The sequence below is a fragment of the Hemitrygon akajei genome, chromosome 4 (genome assembly GCF_048418815.1).
Source record: "Hemitrygon akajei chromosome 4, sHemAka1.3, whole genome shotgun sequence".
Lineage (NCBI taxonomy): Eukaryota > Metazoa > Chordata > Chondrichthyes > Myliobatiformes > Dasyatidae > Hemitrygon > Hemitrygon akajei.
In genome coordinates, this window is record NC_133127.1 from 158020873 (window position 1) to 158043319 (window position 22447).

General features: G+C 40.9%; 1 protein-coding gene and 1 long non-coding RNA gene across 7 annotated transcripts in view; one reads left to right on the plus strand and one right to left on the minus strand.

The window, feature by feature from the left end:
• Positions 1-22447, plus strand: part of sgcg (sarcoglycan, gamma) — a 596108-nt gene that overhangs the window by 440239 nt on the left and 133422 nt on the right. The gene's annotated exons all lie outside the window — the stretch shown is intronic.
• LOC140726838 (uncharacterized) overlaps positions 617-22447 on the minus strand; it is a 33849-nt gene continuing 12018 nt past the window's right edge. The window contains exon 3 of the long non-coding RNA XR_012098737.1: positions 617-709. This is a non-coding gene — a long non-coding RNA (uncharacterized lncRNA). The remainder of the gene's footprint in view (positions 710-22447) is intronic.

Below are 22447 nucleotides of genomic sequence, written 5' to 3' on the forward strand. Positions count from 1 at the left end.
ACTTTAGAAAAGATTTGTAGTGATAAAGCAATCTGCTGATCATGAAATGGCAGAGAAATGCATTCATGAGCTTGCCAAGGTCACTGCTGTTGAAAATCTAACACACTGAAAGACTGGATCAGTACATATGTGTGATGAGCCAACGACTGCTTACCGGTAGCACATAAATTCAGAGCCAGGAACAATGGTGATGCCTAACAGCCACTGACTGTCCACTTGGGCAGCCATGGTATGGTTAGCTTACCTTTCTGATGGTTCAATGTGCACACTGTTTCATGCACAAAATGATTCAAAATATTATGTAAAACTACCTTTAAGGAATATGTATAAACTGTATATGTAATGTAAATGGTTTTCTTGTGTAGACTTGGGTCCCATCACCAAGATATGTGTCTTATTAATGCAAGTATTCCAAAATTCAAAAAATTCTAAAATCCAAAACACCTCCCAAGCAAAACTCAAGCATTTCAGATAAGGGGTGTGATGCACCATCAATAACTCACTCTGAGACGTAAAAGCGAGGTATCGGCTTTTATTGACTGGAAGAAGGAACAAACAGTGAATGACCACCATACTACATCCTGGAGACAGAGAGCCCGGGCTCAGACCTCCATCACCTTTATACAGGGGTCTGTGGGAGGAGCCACAGGAGCAGTCATCAGGGGGCGTGTCCAGACAGGTATATGTAGTTCACCACAGGGTGCTCAACCTGTAATGGAAATGGAGATGTAGAAGTTTATTAGCAAGAACCCAGAGTGTTTTAACAAAGTTCATAAAAACACAATTTCATTTCCCTATACACAAAACATTCTTCACTGTCCTTTTACAGGCTGGAAAACACATATCTCACAAGCTCTCAATTAGCAATTTAAAATGGACCTGGCACCTGATTCAGGATATATTTCCTCAACCACACAGAAAAAGATGAATTGTAATCAGAGGCTCACCATTTTTGAAGCAGTACAGCCCCATCTATCCAGACAGCATTAACATAGTTCCCTAAGCCACCACTGACAACCTTTTGCCCAATCTACATTGATTCCATTGTTTTGGTTGAAAACTGAGACTTTTGATGAAATTAAATCATTTTAAACCTAATGTCAAATCCTATCATCATTCTTTCCCACAACTTCGTTAAATGCCTCTTCATTGAACAAAACGTTATCTAAAATTGTCATTGTCAATGGAAAATTCTGTTGTCAGTTTCTCAACAAACTGATAAGCAGTCTATCCTCTACATTGTTGGTGCGTGTTTGATTTGCCAAATCCCTATATAGATTAAGGTCTAGCATGATTACTTCTTTCAGATGTGTTTCTGATTTCCTCATGTCTTACATCAAAACTATTACTTGGAGACTTATTAACATCTCCAATGTTTTCTAGTCCTTTCTGCTTCCTACTCCATCTAGACAGATTCTAATGCAATGCCATGATCTGTCAATCAATATCCTTTCTAATGTTACACTAATGTCACCCCTTATTAATAACCCAGCTCCTTTTTTATTTTATCTGTTCTTCCTAAATGTTGAACCCTATGCAATATTTAATTTTCAGCTTTGGTCACTCCACTCCACTTTTCTGTGATGCAATTAGATCAGTTTCATTCACCACTATTTCTGTGCTTTGCTTACTAATCTTGTTCTAGATACCATTGAATTTGACCCTTGAGCGTTTTTCCCCATTTTGATCCTATTTGTTTAAATACTTATAACATTTTGAACTCCTCTTTCACTCTGTTTTTGTTCAAAGTTCTAGGTAAATTTATTATCAATGTACACACAGTATATGCCACCATATACAACCCTGAGATTCGGTTTCTTGCGGGCTTACTCAGTAAATCCAAGAAACACGATAGAATCAATGAAAGACCGCACCAGTAGGATGAACAAACAGCCAACGTGCAAAAGACAACAAACTGAGTTAATACAAAAGAGGAAAGTAATAATAATAAATAAATAAGCAATAAAGATGGAGAACGAGATGAAGAATTCCTAAAAGTGAGCCCATAGGTTGTAGGAAGAGTTCAGTGACAGGGCAAGTGACTTTGAGTGAAGTTCTGCTCTTTGGTTCAAGGGCCTAATGGTGGAGGGATAGTAACTACTCTTGAACCTGGTGGTGTGGGTCCTGAGGCTCCTGTACCTTCTTCCTGATGACAACAATGAGAAGAGAGTATGGCCCGGGTGGTGGGGATCCTTAATGATGGATGCTGCTCTATGTAGGTGCGCTCAATGGTGGGGAGGGCTTTACCCATGATAGACTGGGGTGACTCCATGACTCTTTGTAGGATTCAAGGACATTGGTCTTGCCATATCAGGCCGTGATGCAACCGATACTACTCTCCACCACGTTATCTATAGAAGTTTGTCAAACTTCTAGATGTCATGCCGTATTTTGCAAACTTCTAAGGAAGTAGAGGCATTGCCGTGCTCTCTTCATAATTGCGCTTACATACTGGGCCCAGGACAGGTCCCCAATTGTCACAGCTCACTGTCGAGCTCTTTTAAGCTCTTTCAAAATTCACCAACAACCCGCTCCCTCCCTGGCTGCCCACCTCCACCACAACATGGCTGGGGTATCAGCTGTGAAGAAGAATACCGAACTTTTCCAACTATTCTACATATGAAGCAAATAGCTAAATCGCACTGACATATCAACCACATTCGATGCCCTTCATCACTATCCTTTACCTGGAAAAATCCATTCATAACCAACTTACACTAACTTACTCCCCTGCTAGTCCCAACTTCATAACTCATGTCATGTCTGTAGGCTGCTATGAGTTGATGTTGAGTAAGGGCAAATAATGAAGAGATTCAGGGTTATTATCACTGACATATCTCATGAAATGTGTTGTTTTGCAACAGCAGTTCAGTGCAATACATAAAATATGCTTTATAATAAGAAATACATGTTGAAAAATAAATGAGCAGTGCAAAAAGAGAGCAAACATAGTGAAGTAGTGTCCGTACGTTCATTGTCCATTCAGGAATCTGATGGTGGAGAAGAAGCTGTTTCTGAAACATTGAGTCCATATCTTCAGCCTGCTGTAGCTCTTTGCTGATGGTAGTAATGAGAAGAGAGTTTGTCCTGGGTGGTGGAGGGAGCTACCAACGAAGCAATCATTGTTGAATATATGACAGCACTTACTGACCAAGCATATATCAAAATGTATCAAAAGTCATGCCACATAGTACACGTAATTTTTAAAAATGCAGTTGCACTTGAATTCACTACCCCAAGCACTTGGTTGAACTGCCACTGCTCTCTTCTCATTGCCCTTAGATATGGCAAACCTTGGTTATAAATAATGAATATTCACCACTGTACACTTCTATGTTATAAATTGAATTCTGGCACTTTTATGAAGTATGATAATTAGAATTCTAATTGTAAAAGCATCGATAGATGTCATCTAAATTTAGGAGAAGATACATCAGTGATTGGAGGGTTTACAATGCTTCTGTAAGCTAAAGGTCAGTTAGCAAGATCATGAGTCTCCTCTTTTTAATACTTTATCTCGACTGTTCTTCAACCCTCTTGCTTATCTTTTCACCTCTTACTGAACATAACTTCCATTGTTGCTCGAAACAGAATAATGTATTTCACAATTTATTAGTTGCCTTAAATTGGAAATCAGATGAGTAAAGATTTTGTCATGGGAGTTATTCAGGTGGATAAAGTAAATCATTATTTATGGCTGGAATCGTGGCTGTTCCAGAGGAAATAATGAGGCTGGGAGTTAATCAAGGGATTCTGATACAATTAACAAAAAGGATAAAGTCTGGGTCTCTTACAGATTCAATCTGAGATCCAAGAGTAAAAAAAATTAACTCGGTCCCTGCCAGTTTTATATTGCATCAAGCCACACAGCTGGAATTTCAGAGAGCTTTGTATCATAGAACATTAAACGTAAAACATAGAGCATAGAATATTGCAGCACAAGAATTGGCCCTTTGGCCCATAATGCCTAGATCCTAGTTCAAAATAATCCTGTCTGCCTGTACATGATTCATACCATCTCCATTCCCTGCCAGATTCTCAGGAGCATTCATGTTGGTGTGCAGGTCCATAGCACCCTGAAAGTGGCAGCACAAGTGGATAGCGTGGTAACAAAGGCATAAGTCATACTTCCCTTCATCATTTGGGGTGCTGAGTATAAAAATGTGGAGGTCAGGGGCATTTCCACATTTGCAGTTTATCTGTAGTTCTGGAAAGTGTGCAAACGAGGATCAACAGGAGTTTGCCTGGAGGAGAGAGAATTAGCTAAAAAGGGAGATTGGAGAAACTTGGACTGTTTTCACTGAAACATCAGAGACTGATAGAAGCATATAAAATTATAGGAGGCATGGCTAGGGCAAATAGTCAGAATCTTTTTCCAGAGGGGAAATGTCAAATAGTAGAGGGTATATCTCTGAGAGGAGAGGAGGAAAGTTTGAAGTGATTTAAAGGTAAGTTTTTTTTTACACAGTTCAAATTTCAAAATAAATTTAAAGCACAAATTAGAAGTTCAAAGTACATATATGTCACCATATACTACCCTGAGATTCATTTTCTTGTGGGTATTCACAGTAGAATAAAGAAATACAATAGAATCAATGAAGAACTACAACCAATGACTGACAAACAATGAATGTACAAAAGACAAACTGCATATATGAAAAATACACATAAATAAATAAACAAACAAACAAACAAACAAATAATAAATAAATAGACAACATGAGTTGCAGAGTCCTTGAAAGTGAGTCCGTAGGTTGTGGAATCAGTTCCACAGCCTATAAATCAAGTTATCTTCGCTGGTTCAGGAGCCTGGTGGTTGAAGGGTAATAACTGTTCCTGAATTTAGTAATGTAGGAGCGAAGGTTCCTGTAACTCCTTCCTGATGGCAGCAGAGAGAAGAGAACATGACCTGGATGGCGGACGATAGATACTGTGTTCTTGAGGCAACATTCCTTGTAGATGTACTCAATGGTGCAGAGCACTATTCCTGTGATGGACTGGGCTGTACCCACCACCTTTTGTAGGGTTATCCACATAGAGGGGTAGATGTCTGGAACACTCTACAAGGGAAATGGTGGAACCAGATGCAATAGCATTTAGACAGGCAGGTAAACAGGCATGAAGTGAAGAGACACAGACAGATGAGACTAAGTCAGATGGCATTATTTTGGCCAAGTGGCCTGTGCTTTGGGGTTCCATGTTCAGTGCTAACAGGTACCAAATTGTTTGTGGCTTATTTTGAAACTGGGAAATCTGATTGATTCTCATGCATAAAATAAATCAAAAAGATGATGTTGTGCTATTGCATCAGACTGATCCCACCTGAAGTATTGAGTTCATCTGCTCCAAACACATCCATTGGGCATGTCAGAGGCATTAGAATTGTTAAATAACAGTTGCACTTTTTGGAGCAATCTTTTGTGAAATTGCTTTGTCTATCAAAGCAGAAGCTCATCCTGAAGTCAGTACATTAAAATCAGCAATAAATCTATGGGGGTTCCATTCAATGAATTCAAGCCTTGCAATATGTTTGATTTAGGAAAGGAGGCAATGCAGGAGGAAGGAGGAGCAGTTCAGTAAGGTGTGATGAGTAGGGTCCAGTGATGGAGGGGTATGTTCCCAGTGGCCCACTGCGAAAGCTCCTTTCCTACTACAACATGAAGCAGACTGCCAGAGAACTGAAGCACTTGCCACAGACGCATTTGGAGCTGGAGCCCAGGCGAGACTCCTCAGGTTCATTCTGGGCTATGTCACTGACGTCTTCCAGCTTGTTGTGTGCTGTTGTATCCTGGGCCTCTTTGCATCAGAGTGACCAACAATAGAAAATACAACATGTATATTTGAAAAAGGAGAGTCATTAAAAATCAATAATCATGATAATGGCCTGAATCATACTGGAGATGGCCTAGCACTCAAGTACCTCATTTCCCCACAGTGGTCTTCCGGACCATGAGGCTCCCAATGTCAGTGAGATAGATTAGTTGATTGAGTAGTAACGCAGCAGCATCTTCACATTCAGCATCAGCTAGACCAAGGAATTAACTGTAGATTTCCAGAAGTTGAAGTTGGGAGAACACACACACTGTTCCTCACTTAGGGAATAGTGGTAGAGAGGGTGAGCAGCCTCAAGTTCCTGGGTATCAATATCTTGGAGGATCTATATTGGCCCAATACGTTGATGGCATCATGAAGAAGGCAGCCCGTGGCTCTACTTCATTAGGTGTTTGAGGAGATTGGAATGTCATGGAAGACTTGTGCAAATTTCTACAGATGGACAGTGGAGACCATTCTGACTGGCTGCAACGCTGCCTGCTATGGAGGCTCCAATGTGCAGGAACCTGGATAGGGACTGTGGAGGGTTATGGACTCAGCCAGCTTCATTTTAGTACGATCCTGCCTACCACTGAGAACATCTTTAAGAAGGCAACATCCATTCTCACGGAACCCTCACCATTGCATTCATGCCTTCTTCTCATTACCACCATCAGGAAGGAGGTACAGGAGCCTGAATAGCCACATTATATATGGAGCTTAGAAAAATAGAGGGCTATGCACAAGGGAAATTCTAGGTGGTGTCTAGAGTAGGTTACATGGTCGGCATGATATAGTGGGCCGAAGGGCCTGTAATGTGCTGTCGATTTCTATGTTCATTGTTCCATGTTCTATATTATACATTTTAGGAACTGTTTCTTCTCCTCCACCATCACATTTCTGAATGGTCAATGAAGAACATAACCGCATTATTTCTCTTGTGCACTGTTTGTTTATTTTTGTAACTTACATAATTTCTTACATCTTGTACTGTACTGTTGCCACAAAACAATGAATCTTGCAGCATATGTCCGTGATAACAGACCTGATTCTGATACTGGTTTTGACTAGCCCCTTGTCCCTGGGCTGCTCTGATGGTTGTATGACAGTTGGTGCAGTCAAAGATCTTTTCAACCGCCTCTCAGTATCTTTGATGGTCAGGGATAATTAATTAAAGTTAAAAGTTGCTTATCTGCTTACAAAATAAATTAGTTAAATGTATTGAGTACTCCTGTTATTTGCAATAGTGAAATAAAGACAAAAAAAGCCAAGTATGCAATATTCACTTAACTTAGTTATGACCCCATTCAGTGGAAGGATATTGCTTAAGATGCCAGCCATGACTGGCATACAGTGGAGCAGCCCTGTGTGAGGTGTATTTGGCTGCTGAGTTCAGCACAACACTGGTCGATCCACTCGTGCAGTGAGTATTCCGACGGGCTCAGTATTTCCTAACTACAAATATTAAGGCTGTGCTAACATGCAAAAAGAATAATGTCAATAGTCCTGTTACAAACCTCCAGCCTAAGCTAAGTACAATCATGCCCATTGTAAAGGAAAATAAGGAAAACAGCAGTTATGTTTGTTAATTAGTTTTTTTATCAATAAGTTTATCATATCTGGTTGATAATGGCCCGGTGCACTGGTGGTGACCACAAAAAGAAGCTGCCGAGAATTATGGACGAAGAGCTGTCCATGATGTCAGACCCCTGAAATCCAGACTCCACCAATGACGGGGCCCAAAACTCCAGGCTTCAAACTTCGGACTCGCCAGCTTGCACATATGGATCTCTGATCCCAGGACCCACCAAGTTGCAGGGACTCGCTGACCTATGGGAGATACCAAAACCTCATTTGTGCTGGTCTTTGTCACAGTGCTCAATGGCCTGACGTCCATCCCCGGATGTCTTCCCTGCACATCCACATTGCTGCCCTTCAAATGCGGTGTGTGGTTGAATGCCCTTGATTCCACCCTGACCACTAACTCCCTCACACCCCTGCTCTAAACCCTAACCTGACCTCTAACTCTAAATTCTGCCCCCAAAACCATTGTTATGAACCTAAAATCCAATTACGTTTAAGCCACAACCTCAACAACAATTGCATCTTGGCAGTGAGCAGCTGTGGGTAATAAAGTATTTTCCTTCCTTCCAATCCATTTGGAGAATTTTTCAAAGCTGCCTTTGGCGGTATTTATCCAGTGCTTCGAAAAGCTTTACATCAGCCTGTTTCTCCTCAGAGTGCCCTGCCTCCTGTACAACATAGTCTAATTCTTCTACAGTGCTCCAAAAGGTGCATTGCTTGCAGAAAGATGTAAATTGTTGTCTGCTTGATGCAGAAATTGTGTAAGTCATGCAAAAATCATTCATACTAGGAAGATTAGCCAAAGATAATCGTTAATTGTAATATACCATGCAAAGAACATATTTAATTGCTTAGAGCTGAAGTAAAATGGCAAGAGTACAAGAGCAATTTCTATACTACAAACCCATCTAAAGTTGTTTAACTAGTAATGATCAATGATATCGACCAACATCACATTTGGTCATTTCAATTTTCAAAAACTGTTTTCTGCTGACCTGTCCTGAAAAGCACCTCAATGTGAATGCTATATCTTTCCTCCCACTAAATATCTTCCCACTCAGCGTTTCCTATTTTACTGGAAATGCATTAAAATAAACTTCTGTTGTTACTGGGCCAATATTCACAACCAAACTTAGTATGTTAATTAAAAATGTAGTATGCCAAATGAAATGCAAATGAAGCGTCCCACAAAAGTGTACAAGCGTGCAGCACTGTTTTTGCAGAGAAACCCTGAGCATGTTTTCACAAAGTTGAGCTAACTAATAACATTGTAGTTGTCTCAAAGTATTCATTAAAAGATTCATCTCTAAAAATAGAAAAAAGTTCAAATTTCAAAGTAAATCTTATTATTAGAGTATAAATATACGTCACCACATACAACCCTGAGATTCTTTGTTCTGCGGGCATACTCAGCAAATCTATAGATACTAACTATAACAGGATCAATGGAAGATCAAGTAGAGCTTAGAAGTCAACAAACTGCAAATGCGAATATAAATAATTAGCAATAAATAATGAGAGCATGAAATAACAAGATAAAGAGTCCTTAAGATGAGACCATTGGTTGTGGAAACATTTCAATACATGAGTGTAGTTATCCCCTTTTGTTCAAAAGCTTGATGGTTCTGTGATAAAGATGGAAGTGCCCATTTATTCTTGGTAAACATAAATATTCAGAGAGTTAATTACTTGAGCAGCTTTAATTATTTTCTGGTTAGGTTTTAAAACTAATCCTGACAATGAGCAGGAGAATCTTGAAATCCTTTGAACAATGGTATTTTCTTTGATTCTTTTAATGTAATGAAATTTAAAATGACAATAATGCAAAAACTGCACATTTTTGGTGTTTCATAGGAGCTTTGACACATTTTGTTAAAGTAACTTCTTTACTTCTGAAATTCCAAACATTTAAATTATTGATGTTGAGTGCTGAATCTGAGACGCTTAATGCAGATCAGGCAGGTAAATTTGGCTTCTGGCCATAACTAACGACGTTTGGCCATTCTCACAACCCCATCCCTTTCTCAATATAGTGCTGGCTGCTGGATTTTTTTCTCAAGTACTGATTGCATTACATTATCCAATAGGCTGCATTGATGTGTTTAAACATACTGTACGCTTGTGTCAGTTTGAATAAGTGCATAAGTGACTCTGTGGAGATAGACTCCATTCTTTAAACTGTGAGTATGACTGCCTTGAACATTGCCAAACCCTCGTTTCTACAGCCTCGTACTTTCTGTTTCTTCCATTATCATGGAAGATATATGCCACATGAGGCCGTTCGGTGCATCATGTTTTGGTCTGTCACAACAGCTAACCAAACTCATCCCATCTCTGAGCATCAGATTTGTAGTTCTCCAATGTATGGATACTCAGGTGCACATTCAACCCTATTTAAATATGATGAGCATTTCAGCTTTGACTGCCCTAACAGTTTTGGAGTTCCAGAGCCCCCACCACCCTCTCAGTGAAAAAAGTATTTCCCTCACCTCCCTTTCAATCCTTCTATCAATTATCTTAATCCTTTATCCCCTGGGTTTTGGTCCCTCAGTTAACAGAAGTAACTTCTTCCTGTATACCTAGCTGCTTCTTGTTTTTGTCCACCTCAAAGAAGTCTCCCCTTTAGCCTTATTTTTCACATGTACATCAAAACATACAGTGGAATATGTCATTTCTGTCAAATCCAATCAGCGAGAATTGTACTGGGCAGCCCACAAGTGTTGCCACATTTCCAGTGCCAACATAGCAAGCAATCCTAACCTTTGTTCATAGCTTCTGTTGTTAGCCATCTTGTTCTGCAAGCAAAGAAAGGAGGTTTCCATTGGTGAGAAGACAACTTGTATATAACCTTGCTTGATCTTCGCTAAACATTACTATCACCATGATTACAACATGTCCTATTGAAATTTTCTACTTTTATTTGTGGATTTCTAGCATCTGTAGATTTCTTGATTTTTTAATGTGCAGGAACATGATTTATGTTAAATCTGGATTAAAACAAAATATAATGGATACACTCAGATTAGATCAGAAGAAGAAAATAAGCAAATAGTTTCCCCATGGTATTATAAAGATCCAAAGGAATGAGGTAGAAACCAATCTCTCTTTGTCAGTTAGAAAATGCCAGATGGAGGATTATGGACAGAATTGGTTCATAAAAACATAAGAAATAGGAGCAGAAGTCGGCCATCTAGCCCGTCAAGTCTACTCCACTATTCACTAAGATCATGGCTGATCTGGCTGTGGACTCAGCTCCACCTACATTGAAGACCACTGTTTGATCATCACTATCTCTTTACTAACTATCAGGACTTCACCTTCCACCACATCCATAATATTTCTCTTTAGCATTTTGGACATGTTCTCCACCATGAAGAGTGACACAAAATAGTCATTCAAAGCCTCAGCCATTTCCACATTACCCAGACTTAATCCCCCTTTCCCAATTTCCTCAGGACCTACATTTACTTCGGCCACTCTTTTCCACTTCATATAAATATAAAAACTTTTACTATCTTTTTTATATTTTATGCTAGGTACTTTAATATCATTGGACAACAATTTTTTAAAGCGTTGCTTGTTCAGAATTTTTTTTTGCTTATGATAGGCTGCTTGAAGCTGAACAGAAGTATAATTTCAAACTACTTGTATTACATATGAATTTGGAGAAACAAAAAATTAACTTTTATTGAATAAAATGTGTTCAATTGCATAACAATGTTGATGCTTTGCAATAGCTCAACTGAGCTAAAAATGTTTTGTTGATGATTTTCATTTGTAGTCAGTGTCTAAAGCTTCTTGCTTAAGTATCTAACAATAATCAGCCAGCATTGATGGATTCCAGTTGTCCCAATGCTGTGTCTCCATGACTGCAATGTCCTGGTGAAACCTTTCACCATGCTCGTCACTAACAGCACCAAGTTTTGCTGGGAAGAAGTCTAAATGGGAATGCAGAAAATGAATCTTCGGTGACATGTTGCACTTCATAGTTTTGTATGCTTGAAGCAGGTTGTCAACCAGCTGCATGTAGTTTGGTGCTCTGTAGTTGCCAAGAAAATTTTCAACAACACCCTTGAATGCCTTCAATGCAGTTTTCTCCAGCACCACTGGAAGTTCTTCGAATTGCCTGTCATTAATGACCGGTTTGATTTGTGGACCAACAAAAATGTCTTCCTTAATCTTAGCATCAGTTACTCTGGGAAATATCTGTCTCAAATGTCAAAATCCTTTCTAAAACTTGTACTGCCATGCAACATCCACCTTGCCTAAGTATGCCCAGGCATGCCTGGACAAGATAGAAAACTTTTCAGCTTGTATTGTAGGCAACATTTGAATTGACTGAATTATGAATTGAAATAACAAATATAGGCAATTTTGAAAAAATTGGTGCATGGTAGGGAAATTTCATGGTGATTTTTATGATCAGCAACCGAAAGTCCTTAAGATACACCTAAAGGTATTCAGGAAGCAAAATCTATGTTGTCCAGTGTAATCCATCTTCCCTTTCCATATTCCTTGCTTAATGGTTCTTTGTTGCTGGTTGAAGTTTTACCAGTCTTGGTAACTTTGCATTAGCTTTTGGTTTGATACTTTCTTTTCAAAGTTCAAGTAAATTTATTATCAACACACATAAATGTTACCATATATAACACTAGGATTCATTTTCTGGCAGGCATACACAGTTATTCCAAGAAACATAACAGAATCAATGGAAGACTGCACCCAACAGGCTGCTCTAGCACCCAATGAGCAAAAGACAACAAACTTCAAATACAAAGGAGAAAATAATAATAATGATGATAAATTAAGTTATCCCCTCTGGTTCAAGAGCATTTTATTTTCTTCCAAAGCTAGCTCTCTCCACTCTTATTGCCTTTGCTTTTAACTGGAATATACTTTTGTTGAGCGCTGTGAAAAATTGCTTTGGAAGTTTTCCACTGTTCCTCAACTGTCCCACTGTATAGCCTGTGTTCCTAATCTAAGATAGCAAGGTCCTCCCTCATCCTGTTGTAGTCTTCATTTTTTAGGCATAATACACTGATTTTAGATTGAAATTTTGCACCCTCTATTTGTGTGAGAAATTCAATCATACTGTGATCACTCTTTTCAAGAGGATCCCTAACTATGAATTTATTAATTTTACCTGTCTCATTGCATAGGACGGGATCAATTATAGCATTTTAATTTGTGGATTTACTAACATGTTGTTTAAGAAAGCTATCACAGATGCATTCTGTTAAATCCTCTTCAAGCTGCCTCGACCAACTTGATTTGCCGAATTTATATGCAAGTCAAAGTCTCCCAAGACAACTGCCATTCCATTCTTACGTGTGTCACCTATTTCTTGGTTTATTGCTTGTGCCCCTGTAATGTCATTATCTGATGACCTTGTTATGAACCCCGTAACTGGGTCACTTACCAGCAAAAATAGAGAGGTCCGTTGAAGCCTGATGATACGATTTTTAACAGTATTTATTAGTAAAAATACACAAAAATAATATCAATGCAAACATACAGATAATATACGTCGTCAATACTAAATCTAAAAGTGCGGGTATAATAATAATCAATAAGAAATAGCTCTATCATTGTCTAGGGGATAATGTATTGTCCGATGGAAATATAAAAGTCACTCAGTTCATTCAGGCTGCAGGCTTTTGGGGACCGCTGTATTTCAATGGTTGGAGAGAGAGAGAGATTTTGAGAAACTTGCCGGCTTTTTCTTTTATGATTTCGATCCGTCAGGAGTCCCGTTGGTGTGGCCGTTCACTTGTGGCCTCTCCTTTAGCTAAAGCCGTTCTTCCGTGGTGAGGCCGCCAATCCCAGGCAAGGGAAGGGCGCACACGAGCCCCCCACCGGCTGTCGCTATTAAACGCTGTCACGGGATTTCTAGCGTTTCTCCTGGTGCGTCTGAAGGGGTTGTTCCCCAGACCCTCTTTTATCCTTACTCACGGGGTCTCAGATGTCAGTCAGGTTGGGATGATGCAATCCCTCAACCAGCCCACTCTGGTCATCCCCTGAGGGGCTTCAATGAATAGTACAGTACTCAATACACAATTCCGTCTCCAAGAGACAATAGCCGTTATCAGGGGTTTTTTTTTCGCTGAGGCCAGGACACATTCCAAACCTTGTGGATTCCCTCTCATTTCCTGGGTCCCAGACCTGAATTAATAGCGATCTTGCGATTCTCAAAAAGGAGGGGGCGACTCTGTACCCTTCGGCCCCTCAGAGTTGTGGCACATTCGTAACAACCTAAAGACAAGTCCCACCTGTGATTCTTTTGTCCCTTTATTATTCCTAACCTCTTCCCAGAATACATCAACATTCTGTTTCTTATATCATCTCTCACTCTCACTGATCTCATCCTTAGTTAAGAGCGCTGTCCACCTCTCATACCTTCCTGTCTTCTATATTACCTGATGTCCTTGGATACTTAGTTCCCAATCAGCTTCACCTTGCAACCACATTTCTGTAATGTCTTTTGAATCATATCCCTCTGTACTGTTTTGTACCACAAGTTTGCTGACCTTGTTTTGAATATCACGGACATTTCAGTTAAGGTGCCCTTATATTCATTGTCCTTTTAGAACCTTTGTGTCCTTTGCATTTGACTTTTCTCTAATACACTCTTACTTTTTTTTTGCTGTTCTAACCTTTGATGTGATCCCTGCACTGCTTCCATCTGTCTTTCCACCTAGATTTCCAACTGCCTGCCATCTCTCTGCCCCAACAGCACTAGCAAACAATCGTCCTGGGACATTAGTTCTGGTCCAGCCCAGGTGTAGACAATCCAGTTTGTGCTGGTCCCACATCCCCCAGAACTGGTTCGAATGCCTCAGGACTCTGAAACTCTCGCTCTTGCACTACAGTTCAACCCACATACCCTAACTCTACTGCTATGCCTACTCTGACTGGCACATGGCCAGGAGAGGGGCATTGTCCATCAAACCATCTTCTTTAAAATCAGAACCATACTTTCTGCTGAGGGAGGAGATATGTGTATAGATGCCAAATAAACCACATAATTAGTCACTAGTTAACTCCCTTTGCCTGTTATTACTACTTATAGGCAAAATTACGCAGCTCCTTTGAAAAGCTCAGTTTTGCACAAGATGGAAGTTAATTTATGCACTGACACTCTATGTGTCAGGATCTGTTTAACTGATTCAAACATCTCCTCCCTCAGCAGAAAGTATGGTTCTGATTTTAGAGATAATTTTTTCCTAAAAGTAGTAAAAACACAGGCCTAGGGAGTTAGCTAGTGACTAATTATGTGGTTTATTCAGCATCTATATACAGAGAAGATTGTTTGTTTTCACAATTTTCATATGCACTTTATTTATAGGTTATTTCAAAACATTAAATTTCCATTTGTGAACACATTTCCATTGAATAAAATATTCTAAGTACTTCATCGCCAATAATTGAACTTTTGTGTAAGTGATTTCAATGAAATGGAGCACATAGTTCAAATGAACTTATTTAAAATTCCATCAGTGCAAATATAAGCACAGCACATATTTGATGGCCTACTTTATAGTTTATATATTAATTTTTTTCACTGTGAAAATTATTTAATTTTACAATACGCAGTTACTCAGATATTCCATTGTACAGCTTGGTTTTTATCAACACAATGCAGATGACAATAAATTTTTCCCAGAGGGGAACATGTTTGTTATGGTCTTTGCATCAGATTGTGCCATTCCAGAAATGAATCATATGTACTTGAATCAGCCATCTTCCTTGTTCAGTGTACATATAATGAAGTCATTTGCTGTGCATCAGAAAGGCAAGTGTGGACATTAGACCTTTGGAAAATGATGTTGAAGAAGTAGTAATAAAGGAAAAAGGAATGGCGGATAAACTAAATAAGTATTTTGTGTTGTCATTGCTGTGGAAGACACAAGCAGTATGCCAGAAATTCAAGGGTGTCAGGGGGCAGAAGTGAGTGTAGTCACCATTACTAAGGAGAAGGTGCTTGGGAAACTGAAAGGTCTGAAAGTAGATAATTCACCTAGACCAGATGGACTATATCCCAGAATTCTGAAAGGGATAGCCGAAGAGACTGTGGAGGCATTAATAGTGATCTTTCAAAATTCACTAGGCTCTGGAATTCTTCCTCAGGACTAAAAAAATCGCAAATGTCACTCCACTCTTTATGACGGGAAGAAAGCAAGAGATAGGAAACTATAGGCCGGATGGCCTGACTTTAGTAGTTGGTAAGAGTTTAGAGTACAATATTAAGAATGAAATTACTTGAAAGCACATGATAAAATAGGCCAAAATCAGCAGGTTTCATAGAACTGTACTGCCTAGAATAGGCCCTTTAGCCCACAAGGTTGTGCCAACCAATTAAGTTATTAATCAAATGGTTAACCGAACTAATCTTTTCTGCCTATAAAATGTCCATATCCTTCCAGTGTACTCACATTCATGTGCCGATCTAAACATCTCTCAAAAGTCCCTCTACCACCACACCAGGCAGGTATCCACCACTGTCTTTTTAAAATAAACTTGCCTCTCACATCTCCTTTGAACTTATCCCTCACTTTAAATGCATGCCTTCTGGTAGTGGACATTTCAGCTCTGTCTGTCTACTCTATCTAGGCCTGTCGTAATTTTATAAACCTCTATCAGATCTCCAGACAGCCTCTGACGCTCCAGAGAAAACAACCCAAGTTTGTCCAACATCTCGTTGTAGCACATGAGATGTCTCTAATCCAGACAGCATCCTGGTAAACCCCTTCTACATCCTTTCCAAGGCCTAGGCATCCTTCCTATAACGGGGTAGACAGAACTGTACGCAATACTCCAGATGCAGCCTAACTAGAGTTTTATAAAGCTGTAACATATAAAGCTGCCCATGACTTTTGAACTCAATGCCTCAACTAGTAAAGGCAAGCATGTCATACACCTTCCTAACCACTCGAACAGCCTGTGTAGCCACTTTCAAGAAGCTATGAACCTGGGCCCAAAGATCCCTCTTCTCATCAACACTGTAAGCATCTCCCAAGAGGGACCTCGTCAAACCCCTTACTGAAATCCCTGTTGGCAACACCTACAGCTCTACCTTCATCAATCACATTGTCACCTCCTCAAAAAACTCAAACAAGTTCATAAGACACAACTTGCCCCGCACAGAGCTGTGCTGGCTCTTCCAAATTGGGCCATGGTTTTCCAAAATCCCATAAACTCTATCCCTAATAATTCTCTCCAGGAACTTTCCTACCACTGACATGAGACCCACCAGGTTCCCTTTCTGAGCAATGGAATAACATTAGCTACTCACCAGTCCTCTGGGACCTCGCCTATGGCTAGAGAGAACACAAAGATATTGGTCAACATCACAGCAATCACTTCTATTGCCTCTCTCAATAACCTGAAGTCTTATCCACCTTAATGCTCTTTAAGAGATCCAACACTGCCTCCTCCTTTACATTGAAATGCCCGAACAAATGAATATTCTGGGCAATGATCTCCCTATCCTCCACTTCCTTCTCCTTGGTAAATACTGACACAAAATATTCATTAAGGACCTCACCCACATCCGCAGCATTCAAGCAAATGTTCTCCCCTTTATCCCTGAGAGGTCCTGCTCTCTTCCAAGTTATCCTCTTGCTCTAGATGTTTGTATAGAATGCCTTAGGGTTCTCTTTAACCCAACTTGCCAAGGACTTTTCATGACCCCTCCTACTTCCTAATAAGGCTTTCCTAATTCGCTTCTTGAGTGACCCCAGCCCCCCAGTAGTGTCCACAGGAATATACGTGTTGCTGAGGAGAATGGCCACAGGGCCACGTGGCTGTCTGACTGTTTACTTCCCTTACCTCACCTGGTGGTCACCATGAAGCTTACACTCTGGGTGTGACAACCTCCATAAAACTTCCACCTGTGACATTTTCAGCCTCCTGGATGGACCTAAGTCCATCCAGCTCCAGCTCAGTTCCTTGACTTTGTCAATCAGGAGCTGAAGTTGGGTTTATTTCCCACAGATGTGGTTGTCATGGAGACTTCTCAGTACTCTGTAATCCCACAGCTTAGAGAAGCAGTATTCCACTGCCTTAACTACTATCCTGCCCACCTCTTCTAACCTAGCTGATACCTTTGGCTCTAACTTCTTAAGTTATGTTCTACAATTAAATAAATGATTCCAAGTGACTCAGCACCCTTAGCCTCTGCCTGTTCTCGCCAAAGCCTCATGCTCTAACCCTGATCTTCTCTCACAAAAGCCACTCCCACAATGACTGCTCCACCTAAACCAAATTTGCTTTTGTTGGTCCTTGCTAAATTACTAATAACCCACATAATCTCCCACTCTGCAGGCAACTCCTAACAGGTCCCACACACAAAATGCTGGAGGAACTCAGCAGGCCAGGCAGCATCTATGGGAAAAAAGTACAGTTGACATTTCGGGCAAAGACACTTTGGTAGAACTGGAGAAAAAAAGATGAGGAGTAGTTTTAAAAGATGGGGGTGGGGGGAAGAGAAACACAAAGTGATAGGTGAAACCAGGTGGGGGGAGGGATGAAGTAAAAAGCTGGGAGGTTGATTGGTGAAAGAGATACTCACATTCTTGACAGGCCCCGCTAGCTTATTTGCGTAAAGTCCACAAATAACTTTCTCCAACTCTATTCGCAATCTCTCACTCCACAAACAGGTCCTGTCAGGCCCTGCTCACTTTTTAAAACTAGCATGTAAAGTCCATAAGGGGATTCTTGCTTGGCAAATTTTTTTGGGATTATTTCAGGAAGTAACAAGCAGCATAGACAAAGAAGATTCAGTGGATGTGTTTTATATGGGTTTTCAGAAGGCCTTTGACAAAGTGAGGCATCAGATGCTGCTAAACAAGATAGGACCTCATGATGTTACAGGAAAGGTATTAGCATGGACAGAAGATTGGCTGACTGGCAGAAGGCAAAGTGGGAATAAAGGGGGCCTTTTCTGGCTGGCTGCTGGTTGCTAGTAGTGTTCCACAGGGATTGGTGTTGGTCCATTAATTTTCATGTTGTTTGTTAATGATCTGGATGATGGAATTGATGGCTTGTACCCATGTCTTCAGATGAATACAAAGATAGTTGGAAGGGAAGGTAGTTCTCAGGAAGGAGGGAGTCTGCATTAAGCCTTGGACAGGTTGGAAGGATGGGAAAAGAAGTGGTAGATGAAAAGCAGTACTGGGAACTGTATGGTCATACACTTTTTTAAAGTGGGGAGAGAATTCAGAAATTGGAGATGCAAAGGACTTGGGAGTTTTAGTGCAAAATTCCCTGAAGGTCAATTTGCAGGTTATATCAATAGTGAGGAAGGCAAATGCAATGTTGGCATTCATTTCATGAGGGCTGGAATATAAAATCAAGGAAGTAATGGTGAGACTTTATAAGGCATTGGTCAGACCAAACTTGGATTATTATGAGCAGTTTTGGATTCCATATCTAAGGAAGTGTCCACTGACATTGGAGAGGGTCCAGAAGAGGTTTATGAGAATGATCCTGGAGATGAAACAATTAAAGTACTTGATGGAGCTCCTTGTACTTTAACATGTACTCACTGGGGTTTAGAAGGATGAGGGGGAATCTTATTGAAACCCTCTGAATATTGATAGGCCTGGATATAGTGGACATGGAGAAGATGGTTCCAGTAGTGGAGGGATCTAGGACCAGTGATGCAGAGGAATTGCTTTAGCCAGTTGGTAGTGAATCTGTGGAATTCATTGCCATGGAGGATTGTGGAGCCCCTCAATGGGTATACTTAAAGTGGAAGCAGTTAGGTTCTCGATTACTATGGGTATCCAAGATTATGGGAAGAAGGCAGGAAAATGGTGTTGGTAAGGAATGGTAGATCAGCCATGGTGGAATTCCAGAACAGACTCGATGGGCTGAATGATTGAATTTTGCTCCGATGTCTTATGGTCTTATGGATTAAGGCAATGCACTGTTGGGGTATTGGTCTACAGGACTGGACCCTGCACAGGGAACCCATCTCAAGTTAGTCCCTTTTAATGTATTTATTTGCCTGCTCTCCTTTATGTTTCCCACCTCTACACCAGTCCCAGCTCCTGGAAAACTCATGACAATCATCCAAACCCATCAATGACCTTAACATTTAAGCTTTCCCACCCCACATCTACACACTGTGGCTCTTCTATCCAAACCAGGGTCCACCGGCATGGAAAGTCTTGCATTACATCTTTCTTCTTTGAAGAAGTACAATGTTCCCACTGGCTCCTAGGAATCTGGTTTATGACTGCTCAAAGTAAAGAAAGGCCGTCCAGAGTGGTTCTGAGGAGCTCCCAGTCTGTACTGGGACAACGCAGAGGTCTTACAAAATCAATGAGAACAGCATAAGACATCGCAGACTATCCATCTATACAGTAAACCTTTGTGCACAGTCTTCAAAAGCTATGTATTCTATTATTTGCTTCAGGCAAATCTGATCGAAAAACAATAATTCTGTTTACCTGAGCTCCAGATTTCTATTTATTTTGTTAATTAGCTCCACTCAAAGGACCTGGTAGTTCAATGGTGTGATAGCAAGTACTTGTGAAATACAGGAATAGGAATTGTATTATCTGCCCAATGGGAATTGTTGAAAGAGAGAACGACCAGGGTGGGAGAAGCTCTAAATTACATTGGCTGTTTTTCCCAAACAGAGATGGAATCTAAGAAGGGGAGAGTATTTTTCATGATGGATTGAGCTGCATTCACAACTCTCTGCAAGTTCTTGTGGTCTTTGATAGAGTAGTAATTATACCAAGTTGTGACATATTTGGACAGAATGCTTTCTGTGGTGCATCTGTAAAATCTAACAAGGGTTTGAATTTCCTTACCCCTTGAGGAAGTAGAGGCATTGGCGTACTGTCCACATGACTGGACCTATTTTGCAATGCAAGAAGACTTACCATCCTTTAAGTTTAAGAAGTTGATTTATAGCTTCAGATACAATTTAAAAAGCATCTATACAAGCACTTGAGTCATCAAGGCTATGAGCCAATTACTAGTAAATGCTATTAGTATGGATAGGCAGCATATGCTGGGTTGGCTGAAGGGCTTTTTCTGTATTGTATTTCTATGACTCAATACCATACCAAAGCTGGTCTATACTGACATCTTATAACCTGATGCAACCTGATTCTAAAAGGGTTTTTGGCTAACGATCATAACAAAACAAAAGAGAGTTTGGTGTAATTTTACAATGGCTTTACTTAAATGACTAAATGCATGGAGAGGTGCAGAGGAGATTCACCAGGATGTTGTCTGGGATGGAATGTTTCCCTATTGAAGTGCCATTAGATAAACTCTACTTTTTATGTAACAGAGGAGGCTGAGGGGGGGACCTGACTGAGGTGTACAACAGTAGGAATGGCTTAGAGAGGACAAGCAGTTGAAGTTTTTCCCAATTACAATTTCCCAGTGGTGCCTAAAATTAAAGGCTATACTAGTGGTCACCAACCTTTTTAAGCTCAAGATCCCCTACCTCAGCCTTAGTGAAAGGCAAGATCGACTCCAAATCGATTAGTTACACGCATGCGCACCGGGCAGAAAAGACCGGAAGTAAAACCCCGCAACCCGGAAGTAGAAATAATGTATGACCACCGGGGGTCACCACACATTTTTTTGCACCGCGGACCGGTTTAATATTGACGATATTCTTGAAGACCGGCTGACGGGGGGGGGTAGGGGGTGCGGCGTTAAACACGACAGGAATACAGCGATACTCGAAGCAGGTTCCTTATGTCCAGTCTATTCCGCAATTTAGTTTTCGTGGCTCTCAGCTGCTGTCCTGCTTGCTCACATTTTTTTCCACTGAAAAAACTCAGTGGGTTTGTCTTTAAGGGCAGGGTGCTTGGACTCAGGGTACCGAAGCAGCTTTGAGGGCTTCATTGCCACATTAGACAGCCTCCAGGCCCTAACTTCAGCCTCCCGCCTGTCCGCCGCCAGACGCCTTGGCCAGATGCGGCTGTCCCCATACCGGGACCACGGCGGTCGCAGTCTGGAGAGATTGACCGACCGAGCGAGGAGTGCGACAGGGCGCGTTCCTGCCCCCCTTGTAGGATCTATCGGCAGACAAAAGTTTGTTTCAGTAGATCGCAGCGAGGTAGCTGCCCTGCTGCTTCTGAAACCCTGAGCCCGAATTAGGTCGTCTGCAAATATTTTAGCACTGGGTTCCCCACGAACATTCAGTGTGGTAAACAGGTTTAGAGGTGGTGCCCATCTGTCCGTGCTCCAGGACGGCAGCAACGGCATTTTCCGCCGGCCAGTTACCCAAAGCCAACCAGTGATCCCTGACGCACTTGGGTAATGACCTCGCGTGCATTCAAGTTCAACAGTGAGCGTGACAGGGACTGAGGAAACTAGCAGCTGACTCATATCGTTTCCTCGTGGCCTGGTGGCTGGGGACCAGTGAATTACACTGTGTAGTGCGGGGGAGCTACACACGTGCGCACTGGGCAGAAAGAACAGAACTAAAACCCCACAACCCGGAAACAATCTCTCAACAGTATTTGTGTATTTAGTTTTCTTTTTTTTTCGGGATCTACTAGGAAAGTCTCAAAGATCGACTAGTCAATCGTGATCGAGGGTTGGCGACCACTAGGTTATAGGTTTATGGTAAAGTGAGAAGGGGTTTAGAGGCGATTTAATGAAGAATTTTTGACTGAGGTAGTGGTTGGAATCTAGAATACACTCCTAAGTGGATCCTGGAGCAGGCCAACTCACAACGTTTAAGAAATATCTAGACAAGCGTTTAAATTGTTAAGATACGGAAAACTCAGACTGAGTGTTTGTAAATGGGATTAAAGTAGATGGTTAATTGGAGGTCAACATGGAAATGGTAGGCCAAAAGGCCTGTTTCTGTGCTGGATAACTTCAGGCTGTCCCCTACATAACCTTTCAAATGTCAGTCACAGAATCCTAACTTCTCATTTACTTGCTTCTAACCCTTGACCTGACTCCCTTTCCTAACTATGATCCTAACTTGTCCCAGCCTCATTCCTGGCTCTGACTGTTGGGTTTTGCAATGGCACAGCTTCATGCTGTGTAAGTTTGGCTCACCTAT